Source organism: Vulpes lagopus, chromosome 23 (assembly GCF_018345385.1).
Source record: "Vulpes lagopus strain Blue_001 chromosome 23, ASM1834538v1, whole genome shotgun sequence".
NCBI classification, from domain to species: Eukaryota; Metazoa; Chordata; class Mammalia; order Carnivora; family Canidae; genus Vulpes; species Vulpes lagopus.
The window spans coordinates 34,569,335-34,586,809 of NC_054846.1; the positions used below are offsets into that span (position 1 = coordinate 34,569,335).

At 37.3% G+C, this 17,475-nt stretch overlaps 1 long non-coding RNA gene across 1 annotated transcript in view; it reads right to left on the reverse strand.

Annotated features, from left to right (window-relative positions):
- Positions 1-500: 500 nt before the first annotated feature.
- Positions 501-17,475, reverse strand: part of LOC121481554 — a 33,087-nt gene continuing 16,112 nt past the window's right edge. Inside the window, exons 2-3 of the long non-coding RNA XR_005985315.1 lie at positions 14,019-14,231; positions 501-555 (exon numbers count right to left, since the gene is read on the reverse strand). This is a non-coding gene — a long non-coding RNA (uncharacterized LOC121481554). The remainder of the gene's footprint in view (positions 556-14,018; positions 14,232-17,475) is intronic.

The following is a 17,475-nucleotide window of genomic DNA, read 5'->3' on the forward strand; positions in this document are numbered from 1 at the left end:
AAGTAATCCTTGCTAATAGATTAAGACATTTGTGGAAATCATTGTGATTTTGTTACATCCTAAAATGTTTACACCAAAGTCTAAGCACTTTCCATGAAATATCATTCTTTTGAAAGAAACGTTTTGTTTGGTGTTCCCAGGGGCATAAATAATTCATTAAAAAAGAATAAAACTCTAAGACTTGTAATACAACGTTGGATGGAAGTGCAGCCTCCCCCAGCCCTCCAGAAGCCTTAGCCATGCTTGCTAACATAATCTCCCAGTTTATCCTTCAAAGCTGCTCTTATCTTGGCAGTGTTTCTTCAAGCAGCTGTGGGCTTCACTCTTAGTGCTCCTGGCTTCCCCCAACTTCATTACAGACAGTGCATCTTTGACAAAATGCCTAGAAACTTTGGCAAAAGGCTGTGTGTGTGTACTTAGGAGAAGGGGTCAACACATATCTAGAAGCGTAAGAGCTGATTACCTCCGTCTTTGAGCATAGGCAATTAATCGGCAGTAGAGATGGACCAGAATGCACTGAAACAGACAGCAGCCTGTGGTTAGTCCAGTTCACTCCTGCACAAAGAACAGGAGAGATAAGAAGCTACTTTATCTGATTAGGGGAAAGAAAAATCCATACTTTCCATATGGGAATTTCTCGTGTGTTTTCTTAATGACACAGAGAGAAGTTGAAAGAGACTTTTAAGCTGTTAAAACTTTTAATATATTCTCTTTGGGGCTGGGTATGAAATTCCTAATTTCATCAGAACCATTAAAGACTTCAGTTCCTTCCTTTCTCAACAAAGGAAATGGAGGGATTCTTTACTGCACTATGATTTTGAAAAGCATTACATAGCAGGAGAAATGATTTGTAATCATGCTGTGGAAGAAACACATTTTTTTCTTCTTCCCACTCTAGAAATGATTCTCATTGTTGAAAATCTAAAAGCTCTTTAAAGGCAAGATAATTTATTGTAATGGAACATACTTATAAGTTAGCATTTCACAATAACTGGGATGTCATCTTTTCTTTCTGTAAAGGATGCCTTAGCCTTTATAAAGATTGCCTGCTTTTATTTCAATTATAAACTTAAGACAGAGCTAAAGAATTGTCAAGAGAGTTACATCCCTTCCCATGTCCTTCAATAGCCACGATTTATTTTATTTTATTTTTTTAAAGATTTTATTTATTTATTCATCAGAGATGAGAGAGAGAGAGAGAGAGAGAGAGAGAGAGAGAGAGGAAGAGACACAGGCAGAGAGAGAAGCAGGGTCCATTCAGGGAGCCCGATGCGGGACTTGATCCCAGGTCTCCAGGATCATGCCCTGGGCCAAAGGCAGCGCTAAACCGCTGAGCCACCCGGGCTGCCCCTGCCATGATTTTTTAGTCTTTTTCTCACCCAAATAAATGAGGTCAGGAGAAGTAAGCGGTCAAATATCAGATAAACACAGCAGAACCAGAAGACAATTCTTGACAGTAGGATAAGGAAGATTGTTCAAAACCCAGGTAATTTGAAGGGCAGCAAAAGGGAGAAAGGACAAGCAGGGAAGGAAGTACAAGATCCTGAAACCACAACAAGCAAGGAGCTACAACCTTGGACCCAAAATGAAGGGCTTCAAATACTTTGTAGAGCAGGAGAGAGGTGAGCAGAAAAAAGTAGCAGCTATTGTGCTAGCAGAGCCAGACAGCGATTGATTTAAATTAAGTGATATGATTACTAGAAATACTTTTTTTCTCTTTTCTTAAGATTTAGGTATAATTTATTTGAGTAAATTAAGTCAAATGAGGTATTTGTTTAATGCTGACCATCTTTCGTAATACATACATATACATGTCATACAGATATAGGTATACAGTAATAGTATTGGAGATGAGACAAGCCTTAACACTGTAATGAGCTGGACACTATTTAACATGGATATTCCATAAGTAAATCACTCTTAACAGCAATATACTTAGCTACCTAGAAGCTTACTCAAACTGTAAATCTGTTTATCTTAGGGGCTTAGGTTCATTAGATAATAATTATTTTTAAAAATATATGAGATGGATTTTTCTGTATACCAATAAAAGAATGAATAAAAATTTAATTTTGTATACTACAAAAATATAGAACTTTGAGTTTTTAGTTTATTTATCGTAGTTAGTATTTAATAAACTCTAAATAATAGTGTCTTTACAATTATTTTTTATTTTTTCAGTTTCTTTATAATTTTTTAAAAATTTTAAAAATTGTTATTTATTTATGATAGTCACAGAGAGAGAGAGAGAGAGGCAAAGACATAGGCAGAGGGAGAAGCAGGCCCCATGCACCGGGAGCCCGATGTGGGATTCGATCCCGGGTCTCCAGGATCGCACCCTGGGCCAAAGGCAGGTGCCAAACCACTGTGCCACCCAGGGATCCCAGTTTCTTTATAATTATTCAAAAAATGAAATTAATGAGTCAAGGAAGAATCTCAGGAAAACTTAAAAATACTTTAAGCTAAATGTAAATTTAAAAAAACTGATAAATTTAAGCACAAGCAGTGCTTAAAGAGGAATTTATAACACTGAAAGTATGTATTAGAAAAATGGAAAAATCTAAAATCAGCAATACACACTTTTACCTTAAGAATATAGAAAAAAGGGATCCCTGGGTGGCGCAACGGTTTGGCGCCTGCCTTTGGCCCAGGGCGCGATCCTGGAGACCCGGGATCGAATCCCACATCAGGCTCCCGGTGCATGGAGCCTGCTTCTTCCTCAGCCTGTGTCTCTGCCTCTCTCTCTCTCTCTCTGTGACTATCATAAAAAAAAAAAAAAAAAAAAAAAAAGAATATAGAAAAAGAAGAGCAATGTAAGCTTAAGGCAAGTAGAGGAGGAGTAACAAAAATTATAGGAATAATCAGTAAAAATTGAAAAGAGGAAATCAATAAAGAAAATTAATACAAATATAAGCTGGTTCTCTAAAAAGATTAATAAAACCAATATACTCCTAGCCAGGCTAACCAAGAATAAAAAGGACACAAACTACTAGTATCAGAAATGAAAGGGGTCATTACTACCAATTCTATGAACATAAAAAGGATAAACAAGGAATGTTATGAATAGGTAAACGCACCAATTTCCTTTTTTTTTTTTTTTAAGATTTCATTTATTTATTTTAGAACTAGAGATAGAGAGAGAGAGAATGAGCGAGCAGGGGGAGGAGCAGAGGGAGAGGGACATGCACTCTGCCCTGAGCATGGAGCATCGGTATCAATCCCAGGACCCCCAAGATCATGACCTAAGCCAAAATCAAGAGTCAGGTGCTTAAGCAACTGAGCCACCCAGGTACCCTGCACCAATTTCTGAAAGACACAAGTACACAAAACACACACACGCACACAAACACAAAATATACAAAAGAAAAAATAGATAATTCAAGGAAAACTAGATCTAAAAATACAAAGTCACTAATAACATTCCAAAAAAGAAAGCAAGGTCCGGATGGTTTCCCTGGTGAATGCTACCAAATACTTAATGAAAAGATTGTAACAATTCTCTCTAATCTCTTCCAAAAAATAGAAGCAGATAGAACACTTTCTAGCTCATTCTATAAGCCCAGCATTATCTTATTACCAAACACAGTTAGACATTACAATAAAAGAAAACCATCGACCAATATCTCTTATGAACATAGTTGTAAAGATTCTCAATAAAATATTAACAAAGTGAAACCAACAATATATTAAAAAGAATATCCACCATGACCAAATGAGATTTATTCCAGGTATGCAAGGTTAGTTGCATTCAGAATCAATTAATGTATTATTTCAATAGTACATATAAGTCAAACCACTATGCTTTACACCTTAATTTAATACACTGATGTATGCCAATTATAACTATAAAGCTGGAAATAGAATCAGTTAATGTAACCTGTCACATCAATGGGCTACAAACAAGAAAAGTCACAGGAATTCATCAAATGAAGCAAAAAAAAAGCATTTAATAAAATCCAATAACCATTCATGATAAAAAACCAGGAATAAAGAGGAATTTCTTCAACTTAATACAGAATATCTACAAAAACAACCAACAGTAATTATTCTCAGTGGTGAGAAACTTGCAACTTTCCCATTAAGATGAGATACAAGTTAAGTATGTCCTCTTGTACTACTCCTTTTCAACATCATACCTGAAGTCCTAACTAATACAATATGACAAGAAAAGGAAATAAAAAGAATATATGTTGGGAAGAAAGAAATAAAACTGTCTTTGTTTGAAGATAATATGATTGCTGGTAGAAAATCCAAAAGAATAATACACAAGAAAAACAAAAAACCTCCTGGAACTAATAGGTAATTACCTAATTATGTTAAAGTTTCAGGATACACAGTTAATAGTCAATTACATTCCTATATATCAGCGATGACAAATGGAATTGGAAATTAAAAATACATTACCATTTACATTAGCACTCCCCAAAAATGTGTTACTAGGTATAAATAACAAAATATGTATATGTATGAGGAAAAATACAAAACACTGATGAAAGAAATCAAAGAAGACCCAAATAAATGGAGAGAGATTCCATGTTCACGGGTAAGAAGACCCAATATTAGGATGTTGGTTCTTCCCAACTTGACCTCTAAATCCAATGAAATCCCAGTAAAAATTCCAAGCAAGAAAAACTTGGGATACCAAAAAATGATTCCAAAGTTTGTATGAAGAGACAAAAGATCAAAAATAGCTAACACAATGTTGAAGAAGAGCAAAGTCAGAAATCAGGTATGCCTCAACTTGAAGACTTATTATAAAGTTACTTTAATCAAGACAGTATGATATTTGCAAAATAGACAAAAAAGTCAAAGACCAGAATAGAGTTCAGAAATAGATCCACACGAATATAGTCAATCAAGCTTTAATAAAGGAGCAAAGGCATACAATGGAACAAAGATAGACTTTTCAACAAATGATGTTGAAACAACTGGATATTCCAAAAAAAAATCTAGACATAGGCTTTAGACTCTACATAAAAATTGACTCAAAATGAGTTGCACACTAAATGTAAAACACAAAACTATAAAACTCCTAGAAGATAATATAGGAGAAAACCTGGATGACTTGGGGAATAGTAATGACTTTTTAGATACAGCACCAAAGGTACAACCCATGAAAGAGATATTTGACAACTGTACTTTATCAAAACTAAAAACTTCTGCTATGCAAAAGACAGTGTCAAGGGAATGAGAAGACAAGCCACAGACTGGGAGAAAACATTTTCAAAAGACACATTTGATAAAGGACTGTAATCCAAAATTTACAAAGAGCTCTTAAAACTTGATGATAAAAAAATCCAATTAAAAATAGGACAGAGGGGGGGATCCCTGGGTGGCGCAGCGGTTTGGCTCCTGCCTTTGGCCCAGGGCGCGATCCTGGAGACCCGGGATCGAGTCCCACGTCGGGCTCCCGGTGCATGGAGCCTGCTTCTCCCTCTGGCTCTGTCTCTGCCTGTGTCTGTGGCTCTATCTCTCAAGAATAAATAAATAAAATCTTAAAAAAAAAAAAAAATAGGACAGAGGGGATCCCTGGGTGGCGCAGCGGTTTGGCGCCTGCCTTTGGCCCAGGGCGCGATCCTAGAGACCCGGGATCGAATCCCACATCAGGCTCCCGGTGCATGGAGCCTGCTTCTCCCTCTGCCTGTGTCTCTGCCTCTCTCTCTCTCTCTCTCTCTCTCTCTCTCTCTCTCTGTGTGACTATCATAAATTAAAAAAAAAAAAAAAAAAAAAAGGACAGAGCAGCCCGGGTGGCTCAGCGGTTTAGTGCTGCCTTCAGCCCAGGGTGTGATCCTGGAGACCCGGGATCGAGTCTCACATCGGGCTCCTGCATGGAGCCTCCTTCTCCCTCTGCCTGTGTCTCTGCCTCTCTCTCTCTCTCCCTCTCTCTCCCTCTGTCTCTCATAAATAAATAAAATATTTTTTAAAAATGGGACAAAAACCTTAACAGGCTCCTCATCAAAAATATATATGTATACAGATAGCATGTAAGTATATGAAAAGATGCCCCACATCATACGTGATCAAGAAAATGTAAAGTAAAAGAGCAATGAAATACCACTAAACACCAACTGGAATGGTCAAAATTCAGAATACTGACAACACCAAATGCAGGTGAGAGTATAGAGCAGTAAGAACTCTCATTCGTTGCTGATGGGAATGCAAAATGCTACAGCTGTCAATCTTGAATGCTTATTTTCAGGTTTCATATTAAATAATTTTTGTTCTGTTTTTAATATTTTTATAAGTCTCCCTTTTCCCTTTGATTAAATTCCTTAATGAAAACCAAACAGTATTTTCTGGATATGATGTATAAATCTAATTATTGATTATTTAAAGTGAATCAATCTCTTGGGGATGCCTGGGTGGCTCAGCAGTTGAGCATCTGGTCTATAGCTCGGGGCGTGATCCCGGGGTTCTGGGATCAAGTCCCACATCAGGCTCCCTATGGGGAGCTTGCTTCTTCCTCTGCCTGTGTTTCAGCTTTCTCTCTGTGTCTCTCATGAATAAATAAATAAACAAACAAACTGAATCAACTTCTCTAAGTAAAAGATACAGGGTGGCTATAACGACTGTCAACATAAATAAACATGCATACTAAATTGTTACTATGTTACAGTATGTAATCTGTCCACTGTATTGTTCCTCAACATCAATAAATTTAGTACATTAAGGGAGCATTTTCATCAATCTTTACACACTCATCTGTGATGAGTTGCCTTAGATGGTTTGCATGCTAGTTTGCTAAGGCTGCTGCAAAAAGGTAGCACAACTAGGTGGCTTAAACAAGAACTGTATTGTCTCACAGTCCTGGAAATAGAAGTCCACAGTTGTGAAGGTTGATTAAGGTGTTAAGAGATTTGATTCCTTCTGAGGGCTCGCATAATAAGAATCTATTTCCTATCTCTCTCTCTTGATTCTGGCATTTTGCTCGCAGTCTTTGGCTTTCCTTAGCTTGTAGATACATCATTCCCACCTCTGCCTTCATGTTCACATGGCATCGTCCCTGTGTGTATGTGGCCAAATTTCCCCTTTTTATAAAGACATCATTTTAGGTTAGAGGCTTAACTAATTACATCGACAACACCATTTCCAAATAAAATCATATTTTTAAGTACAGGAGGTTAAGACTTCAACAACATACAAATTTGAAAGGGACACAATTCAACACATATCAGATTGTGTGTCTGTCACTAAATAAACCTGCACCTTAAACATATTTCAAAAGAAGTATTCAAGATGTTTCATCTGTTTAAAAAAATATATATGTATCTTCCTAGTCTTTACCACCATCCTGACTAGTGTGGCAGCATTGAGTACAGGCTTTGAACACATGGATTTCAATTATATCTCAAGCACTTATAGGCAATTTAAATTTTGGCAAACCACTTGAATGCTTTCCACTTCAGTTTCCTTATCTATAAAATGGGACTAATGAGTTATATCTAAATGCAGGATTATTGCAAGTATTAAATAAAATAATTTACATACAACATTTATGACAGTTCCTATCATCATTTTAATCATCATCTTGCTCCAGAAAAATTCCTGATAAAATATAAGTTCTGATTCACAATTGCACCCCAAATCCCAATGCCAATAACAGTACCTAGAACATAATGGTGTCCCATAAAATCTTTTAGGGATGAATACCTGATTGTCTACTTGACTATTATAACTCATACTGTATTGATACCTGCACATATAAAAATACACACCAAAAAATCTGCTCAACCTAAGAGATCTCTAACACACAAAATCCTATTGCTAGGATCTCATTTTTTTAATACCAGGAATAATAGTTAAGCATCCACTTAGAAACCTCTAACACCATTAAAATAGGAACTAAAGCAATGTAACAGAACAAAAAGATGATGAAGTAAGCTGTACTTCTTTTTTCCCCCCGATAGGCTCACCAGGAAAATCAGAACCACTTTTCCTCCTCCCTTTTTAGGGTATAAGCAAGATTTTTGTGTTCTAAAGACTTTTTCTCAGGATCCCTGGGTGGTGCAGCGGTTTAGCGCCTGCCTTTGGCCCAGGGTGTGATCCTGGAGACCCCAGATCGAATCCCACGTCAGGCTCCTGGTGCATGGAGCCTGCTTCTCCCTCTGTCTCTGCCTCTCTCTCTCTCTCTGATGACTATCATAAATAAATAAAAATTAAAAAAATAGACTTTTTCTCTTTAATTTTTAAAAAAGATGGATTGTTTTAGAGAAAGAACATCTCACTGGAATTAAACAGAAAAGAGCCATAACTTCAGAATGAGGGGAGGTTTCAGAGGACTGCAAAACATTCTGGGAGGAAGCAGTAATCTAATATAGGTGGATTGTTTCAGGACTAAAACCTAAAAACCAAAGCCTTGGAAGCTTCATAGGAAGTCTGAGAAGCCAAAAGTGCATGCTGTCAGCCACAGAGCCTCCAGCCTTCCTACAGACCTTGTAAGCCTAGACAATAAGCATATTTTGAGGTCGTGTAATCCCTCTTAACTCTAAAGGAAGGGAGAATTTAATTTAGAAAAATAAAATCCGTTTGTTTTGGAATAAATGTATATCTTAGCCCTCCCTGACCCACAAGCATGAAAGCAGAGTTCATGGCTCCCCAGGCTCAATTCCACTGCACTTTATAGACACCATTATTATAGTTGTCACTTTTGATTATCACTGTGTATTTGTGAAGCTTTCTCCTGCTAGACTGACAGCTCCATGCAGACAAGGACCACTCTATAACTAAGAAAAACCTCTTGAAGGTGTAATGGTGAAACAGCAAATTGGCAGAACACGAATGCACTGCAGTATTATTCCTTTACTCAGGGAAAAATTACGGCAGTGACTTTATCCTGTCCCTGTAGCTTACAACTGTAAACATCCAGGGATTAAAAGAACAGAGGTACTCCATAATTTGTTGTAAATCACTAAAAACCCTAACACTGAACTTCATTGCCCCCCAAATAAAGGTGGGATGAAGAAAGGAGACATGCTGAAAAAGTAGGAAAAATACATCTTTTGCTAATATGCATGTTTAAGAAACAAAACATGAGATATCCTAAAATTTCAATAAACAGTAAACTAGTACATTGTCCTACCCTGGAAACTTATAGAGACTACAGGATTTCCTTGGAAAAGTATATATTTGGGCTTAACCTTGAGCTATTTTTATCACTCTGAGACAGCTGTGAATGCTTGATATATACTTCTGAGAACAAATATATGCAACCTTCTTAGTTTAGGGGAAGACATTTGGTTAAGAAAGTGCTAAAATACTGATAAACTCCTTGGGCTCAACAAAGCAAACAATGCTTTTTGACTGCTACCTCTTCCCTGGGCAGTTTTTTGTTTTGTTTTTTCTCCGTGGGCAGTTAAAGGAAAGAACCAGAATCCCTTAAAGAACCAGCAAGTGTACCAACTCCCTAGGACAAAGATCTTTTTTTGGGTCATGGGATCTTTTGAACAACTGAAATAGAAAAAAAAAGTATATACATATATGAAATATATATATATATATATATATATGTCATGGAAGTCCAGAGTCTCCAAAGCCCATCCATCTATGAGAGTAAAGACCCTTGATGAATTCAGAAGCAGTCCCAGTAGAAGCAACCAAACTGGTAGGCTTTAAAAATAACAATAGCAGGGACAGCAGGATGGCTCAGCTTTGAGCTCTGCTTTTGGCCCTGGAGTTCAGAGATCGAGTCCCACATCGGGCTCCCTGAGGGGAGCCTGCTTCTCCCTCTGCCTGTGTCTGCCTCTCTCTCTGTCATGAATAAACTTCAAAAATTTATGAATAAATTTATAAGTAAATAAATTTAAATAAAATCTTAAAAAAAATAACAATAGCAAAGATGACTTTCAGAGACAGTGTTAATCTTCCAGAGGCTGAGTGAGTCCTCAGCTGAGTATGAGTAGTTGAGAACTGAGCAAGTGGCTGCCAGATGCTAAAAGCATTTTGGGACTCCAAGCCAGAGACAAACAGACATAAGTTACATGAAATGAGCTCGAAGTAGGTGTTTTGGACAATACTCTGTTCGAATGGAGTTGCCTTGGGACAGCTTCTAGGCACATATATAGGAATGACTTTCCTTTACTTTTCCCTCTGAGAACTCTCTTCAAAGAGACTTCGTAGAAAGGGAGTACAAATCTCGGAAGCTAGTGTTTTTATAGTCAAGCGTAGCTCCCATTGACAAGCTCATGAGAAAGCTAAATAGGTGACTGCATTAGTTAGGATTCTCCAGAGAAAAAGAACCAAATAGAATATATATACACATATAAAGAGATTTTTTTTTATAAGGAATTAGGCAATGCAATTATGGAGGCTGAGAAGTCCCAAGATCTGCATTCTGCAAACTGAAGACTCAGGAGAGCCAATGGAAAAGGTTCTCAGTCTAAAGGCCTTAGAACCACACTAGCTGATGGTGTAAGTTCTGGTCTGAGTCTGACTCCAAGGTCAGACGCCAAGGGCAGGAGAAGACTGATGTCCTAGCTCAAAGCTCAGGCAAAGAGAGTAAATTCCTCTTAGCTTTTTTGTTCTAATCTGGCCATCAACATTTGGATGAGCCTTCCCCACACTGAGGAGAGCAATCTGCTTTACTTAGTCTGCCAATTTAAATGTTGATCTCATCCAGAAACACCCTCAGAGACACATTCAAAATAGTGTTTAACCAAATATCTGGGTACCCTGTGGCCCAACCAACTTGACACATAACAACACAATGACCTCAAACAGAAAGATAACCAGAGGGATCCCTGGGTGGCGCAGCGGTTTGGCGCCTGCCTTTGGCCCAGGGCGCGATCCTGGAGACCTGGGATCGAATCCCACATCAGGTTCCCAGTGCATGGAGCCTGCTTCTTCCTCCGCCTGTGTCTCTGCCTCTCTCTCTCTCTCTCTCTGTGACTATCATAAAAAAAAAAAAAAAAAAAAATTAAAAAAAAAAAGAAAGATAACCAGAGAAACTTTTAGGGGAACCAACCACACTCCAAAGTAGAACCAAAAAAAAAAAGATGCTATTGCTGACTATTCAGATGAGTCTGACTAAATATTGTTAACAAAGCAGTTAAGAGGTCATATAGGTATTACACAATTCCTCTCTAACATCAGCAAACTAAACAACACAAACGTATGAGCTGCTTCTTAGATCTTATTCCAAAATACAAGCAAAAATATTTTCTTTTTATATTCCATTTAAGATAAAGCATGCATTAAATGTCTATCAAGAATGCACCGCATTGTGTGCCTTGCTGATCATGCTTTTTGTAAAGGGTTGTTTTCTTTTTATTTGTTTGGAAGTCTACTTCTGGGCCATTGTAATAGTTTAGGGAGTTACACAATGTTTATCTTAGCAGAAGTGGCCTAATTTTTGCAAAAATGTATATGTAATACTCTAACCCATCATAAGTTCAAAAACTAGAAGCTTTTGAAACTATATACATATATATACACAGAGAATATATATATACATATACATATGTATATGTATATTTTTTAACTATTCTTTGTGTGTGTGTGCATATATATATATTATTTTTTAACTATTCTTTGGATTTTAAAATGAGACCAAGAATGATTCTGAAAAAATATCAAATGTTTGGTCATTTAAGAATGTAGCTATCGATGATTCTTCAGTATTTGATAGTCTTCTTGTTTATCTATGAGTTCTAGGCACCAGAATTTGGGCAGTTGGAAGCTATCCATGCTAACAAAGAGGAGCAATTTTAATGACATAAATAATCTCAAACCATGAATGATCTAAAGCATACTGTATTTGATTTTAGATATTCTGTATGTTTGAGTTTTTTCACATCAAGCTTTCCTGTTTTGCTTACACATCACAGCCTTCTTCATGACTACATGTCAACTGTACAATGGGAGGAAATTCAGACACTAAAACTTTATATTTGGGTATTTGGATATTTAAAATAGGAATCTTAGATAACCCATGAAGCAAATACATTGTGTACAGTTAATTTAAAATTGAATATATACAGTGAATGCAGCTTAAGAAAAATGCTGATGGGGCCTTTAGTAAACTAAGGCCCATGGGATCAAAGGGGAGCAGAAGCATTCTCATCCCTGTTACTGTAAGTTTTCCTCACTAGCATCTCCCCAATATGACTCTAATGTACTTTGGTCCACTGCCATGCAAGGTTTTAATGGCAGAAGAGGACAAGATTTATTAGTTTTTTAAATAATGACTTAAAGGAAATCCTCTGAGGCCCTTCTCCATTAGGTACTGAAGACTGAAGAAGGGAAAAAAGGCAATTTGATTTCCATATCTAATAATCAAATTTATTTTTATGAATTTTCATAATAAATATCTTATAGATATTTAATTATTGGGAATGCCTCTGTTTTGAAGGCTGCTAAATTACAGAAAAGTCCTCTTCCTTACCAGCTCTTCATTTTCATTTCCTTCTCTACCTGGCTTCTTTTGATTTTTCAGCTATGATGTTTTCTTTCCCAGGTAACACTCTTAGGTTCCTTTCGGTTATGACATCCTGTGAGAAAATCTCTCATCTGTCAAGTTTTCTTTCTTGATACCTTCTCCCTCCTAAGATTCTTCTTCTAATGTCCACATTTTCTGGGGTTGTGCTTCTTCAAATTTCCTGCAATGTTGGGGGGAGGGGGGTGGAGGCTTTAATTCTATCTCAATCACAGTCCCTCAGTCAACTTCTCAAGATTCAGTTTCCAGCTGATACTCTTCTAACTACTGACGAGCTCAAGTGAAGAAGAGAGACCGGAAAAGTAAAGGAACACAAAAGCAAAAAGACAAATTAACAGCAAGTTTATTCAATACAAGCTGTGCATCCCAGGGCAGGGAAGCTAGTAATAGGTCACAACATCTAGAAATCACTTTGACAGTGCAACACTGGTCATGAATGAAAGCCAGGCCCTGTCTGTGCCTGGCGCCAAGTCTGTGGCACCGATCTGTATCTCCCTGTAAGGCCTCTGACTCCTGATACAATCACTGATGTAGGGTGTGCAGTGTCAGCCACAATTCATACCCACGTTTACCTTCTAATCCCAGGAACTGGACCACTGACTAGGAATAGATTCTTTTCCACCAGAGATTAAAACTAAGTATGCTTAAGGAATATTATCTATAAAACTCTTACTGTTTGGGCTAGAATGAGGCAAATCTGAATCATATGATTTTTAGTTTGATGAGAACAAATTAATTTAGACACTTCCTAGAAGTGTCTCTATTTATTTTCAGCTAAAAAAGCTCAAGGAGAAGAAAAAAAAATTCAGAGCTATAGAAGGACTATGGATTGTGAATTTTTTATTCATGAATCACTGTTACTGAGTGTGGCTTTGTATTTCTTAATCTGAAGAGAATTTTGGAGAAGAAAGCAGTGACTAAGAAAAAACAGACTGCAAAGCAGGCATTGTATCAATGGCCGAATTCCAGGGTGATAGTGAAAAACAACACTGTGAATGATTACAAAGTCAGATTGTTTTTCCATCAAAATTCTCTTTTATGAACTCTGTCAATCAAGTAAACTCATTCATCTTTTTTAAAATCAGATGACCTCTGAGAGTTCAGTCTCTCCATTACCCATCTTTTAATTGCAATCAAATAGTAGTCTTTTATGGATAAAGTTTTATGGATATACTCATCACATAGGGTATATTACATAGAATTACATTTAACAGGATATCCCTAACCTTAAAAAAAATGTTTAAATGTTAATTTACACAATGTAAAAGTATGATATTCATGTTTACAAAATGAATACTCCTAAATATGAGGCATTTTTAAAAAGATTTTATAAATTTATTCATGAGAGACACAGAGAGTAAGAGACACAGACAGAGGAAGAAGCAGGCTCCCTGTGGGGAGCCTCACACGGGACTAAATCCCCGGAACCATGGCCTGAGCCAGACACTCAACCTATGAGCCACCCAGGAGTCCCAATATTAGGCATTTTGAAAACACAATATACTATGACTAATCTGAGGGGTCTCAAATTTGCAAGACTTTGGAGATTCCCTTTTTTAACATCCAAATAAAAATCATTCAACCTTACCTCTTGCAGGATTGCAGATATGCATGTTCCCTTCACATTCTCCTTTCTTAATTTCATAGGCAACCGTGGAGAATATTTGCATATTCTACTGGCCAATTTTGGGTGTTTCTACTCATTTCTTGCTCTTTCATAAGCTACTTTTATTGTTGCTTGCCAACTCCTAGAATTCACTGACTGATGACACCCATTGGAAGAATGTTACTTCCCATTAGCCTGGAAGGGGAACAAACGGGGAACCCAGTTACTCTCACATTATGAACTCAGTATAATTGTGATCAAAGAATTGTCTCATCATTTCTCTCAGCAAAGTTTAATCCAGGCTTTAGTGATTAATAAAGCTTAATTATAAATTTAAGTATAAATAAAGGAATAAAAATAAGGAAAAAATTAATATCAGATATTATTTGAGCTCCTAAAGTTCATGGCCATGTCCTTCCATGATAAATTCCCTACTTATAAAAAAAAAAAACCCTACTTAAAATCTCCCTGCTTTTTCCCTAGTTCCTCGAGCTGAGCCTTAGATCTCAGCAACTCCAGGTCTTTTACTATCTCTCATCATCCCCCCATGACCTCTGTTCCCTGTCCGTATCATCCACCAGCAAGAGGAAACAGTCAGCCTAATGATTTCTCAGAACTGCCTGGTTACTCAATAAGCACTGTCTTTTTCACTAGATAGCATAGCATTTTTGATTCTTTGTGCAAACCTCACCCAACCTACTCTGGACTTTGCCTTTTCATAAGCAACAACTCTATTAAGGTGGTTTTTTTCCAAAGGAAAGGAGAGTCTCCACTCAAAATTACATCCTGGGGATCCCTGGGTGGCGCAGCGGTTTGGCGCCTGCCTTTGGCCCAGGGCGCGATCCTGGAGACCCGGGATCAAATCCCACGTCGGGCTCCCGGTGCATGGAGCCTGCTTCTTCCTCTGCCTGTGTCTCTGCCTCTCTCTCTCTCTCTGTGACTATCATAAATAAAAAAAAAAAAAAAAAAAAAAAAAACTACATCCTGTTTCCCTTCAACTTCCCCTTACCATAGAATTCATTAGTAATCGCACTTTTAAAAATATGGCCCCATTAAAAATAAACAAGCAAATACATAAAATATGGCCCCACTGCATGTATTAAATCACTGCAGTCTATGAAAAAATGCCTCTGGATCTCAAATGTATTAGACACCAATTTTCAAAGGAGGAAGGAAAAGAGGGAGAGAAAAAGGGTGGGCAATAGCTCTAGTACTAGAAAAGAAAAGGAAACATAGCCATTTGTCTTACAAAATACAATTGGGACTTTGGTATCCTAAATACCATTGGGAAATTTCAGGGTATTGTTTGTATTTGTGTGTGTGTGTGTGTGTGTGTGTGTGTGCATGTGGTTATTTTTGTAATGGTTATGATATACTAAGCTACACCTAATTCAGTAGAGTGTTGCACATAACAGGGAAACCACATTTTTATGTCGGTAAACAACTGTAATTTTAAGCAAATATAAGAAATTCTCATGAATGTACAGTGAAATACCAAAAGTACAGCAATCCTCCTTCCTTTTTTCTTCTCTAGGTTAGAAGCAAAGGAAAGGTCAACAAAAGAGAGAATCTCTGTCCTGATGTCCACGAACTGCTTGCTCCAGCTTTCTCACCTTAGGGTTTAACTCCAAGATCATTTCACCAAGTTAACCCTCAGTTACTGTTGCCAGCAGATGGGGAATCTTGTCCAAAGTATCAGAACAAGAGCAAAGCAAGCTTGCAAGAAACCGAATTACCCAGCTATTAAACAAAGACAGGAGGCAAGAAAGATCATACCCACACTAAAGGAAGCTTAGAATTTTAATACCCTCCAATGTTAAAGAACTAAACTTCTTTATGTTTATAAGATTCCCTTCATTACTCATGCCTCTACCACCAACCCCATCTCCTGCCCCAGCCACTTTACAGACACTTCATATCTAAATATTTACAAATCAGGAAGAAATAAGAAAAACTTTAATGACTGCTGTTTTGTCATACTGGCAAGGATTCCCCCTATGAGTGACAACTCATGACCATTAGCAGAGGAATTCCTGCCCCAGATAAGCATCTGAGGGTTTGATATGCTGCGATTTTAAAAGTTTGAAATAATAAACACAATTTCACTAAAGGCATCTTACTTGATAGGACCAGGCACAAACATAAACATGGTAACAAAGAGATTTATTTAGAGCTAAGTTTCTCCTTCACAGAGCCATGCCATGCTCACAATCATACATATCATAGAACCCTAGAACTGAAATGGAATACCAATTGTCAGATGAGAAAGTGAGTATCAGAGAAGATAATCATTCGGGCAAGGCCACTTAAATGGTAAGTCTTAGGACTAAAACTTAGGCCTGCAGATTCCCAAGTTAGTACTCTCTTACATGTACCAATGATCCCTAAATGTTGGTTTACCTGAGAATCAACCAATAGTGTTCTTTAAAAAAACCAAGCTCCCAGGTTTGACCCTCAGAGCATCCTGTTTGGTAGATAAAGAAAATTTTTAAAGATTTTATTTATTTATTCATGAGAGGCACAGAGAGAAAGGCAGAGACATAGGTAGAGGGAGAAACAGGCTCCCTGCAGGGAGCCTGCTGCAGAACTTGATCCCAGGATCCCAGGATCATGACCTGAGCCAAAGACAGATGCTCAACCCCTGAGCCACCCAGATACCCCAACAAGTAGATGTTTAAACTCAATGTATTATATACTCTGTCTAGTATTTTGTGTAGGGTAGGTGTGGAAAGGAGTCTTCCACACAAGGAGATACTACTTCTTTTAAAGAACTGTGGAAGTAATGCATCTGGGTATTGTATGTAAGCAATGGATCACTAAATTCTACTCCAAAAATCAATATTGCACTGTATGTTAACTAACCAAAATTCAACTTAAAAGCAAGAATTCTGTATTGCATGAATAGATGTTGACTGAAAATTTTATATAGTGCAGGAGAATACAAATTAAAAAGTACAGTTCTTTGTCCCTTCCTTAATCTCATTCTCCCACCCAAAATTATTCACTAATAACTACTGGGTGTATATGCTTCAGCCTTTTCCATACATTTACACACATAGATACACATGGGTATGTGTGTTCTTTCTGTCCTTTTGCTTTTGGACAAAAACTCTGCTTATAAAATGATCTCAGCACTTTTTTTCATCACATAGGTAACAGGGGCTATTATCATCAGCTCAGAAACAAACATAAGTCAAGGACACCTCAGGATAGATGACTGCTACTGGTAATCAGAGCATCTACCCTTGATTTTTTCAGAAATAAAGACTTCCTCACTCACTTCCTCAAACATTTTGTTCAATAAGTGGTATGCCTCAGTCATAAAAAAGGATTTGTAAGGGTGCTAAAGGAAAAGGAAAGGGCTCATGGTCACACTGTACAACTTGTGAATATTATTATAGAGTTCACATGTGAGCACAAGGTGCTAAATTAATTCAAT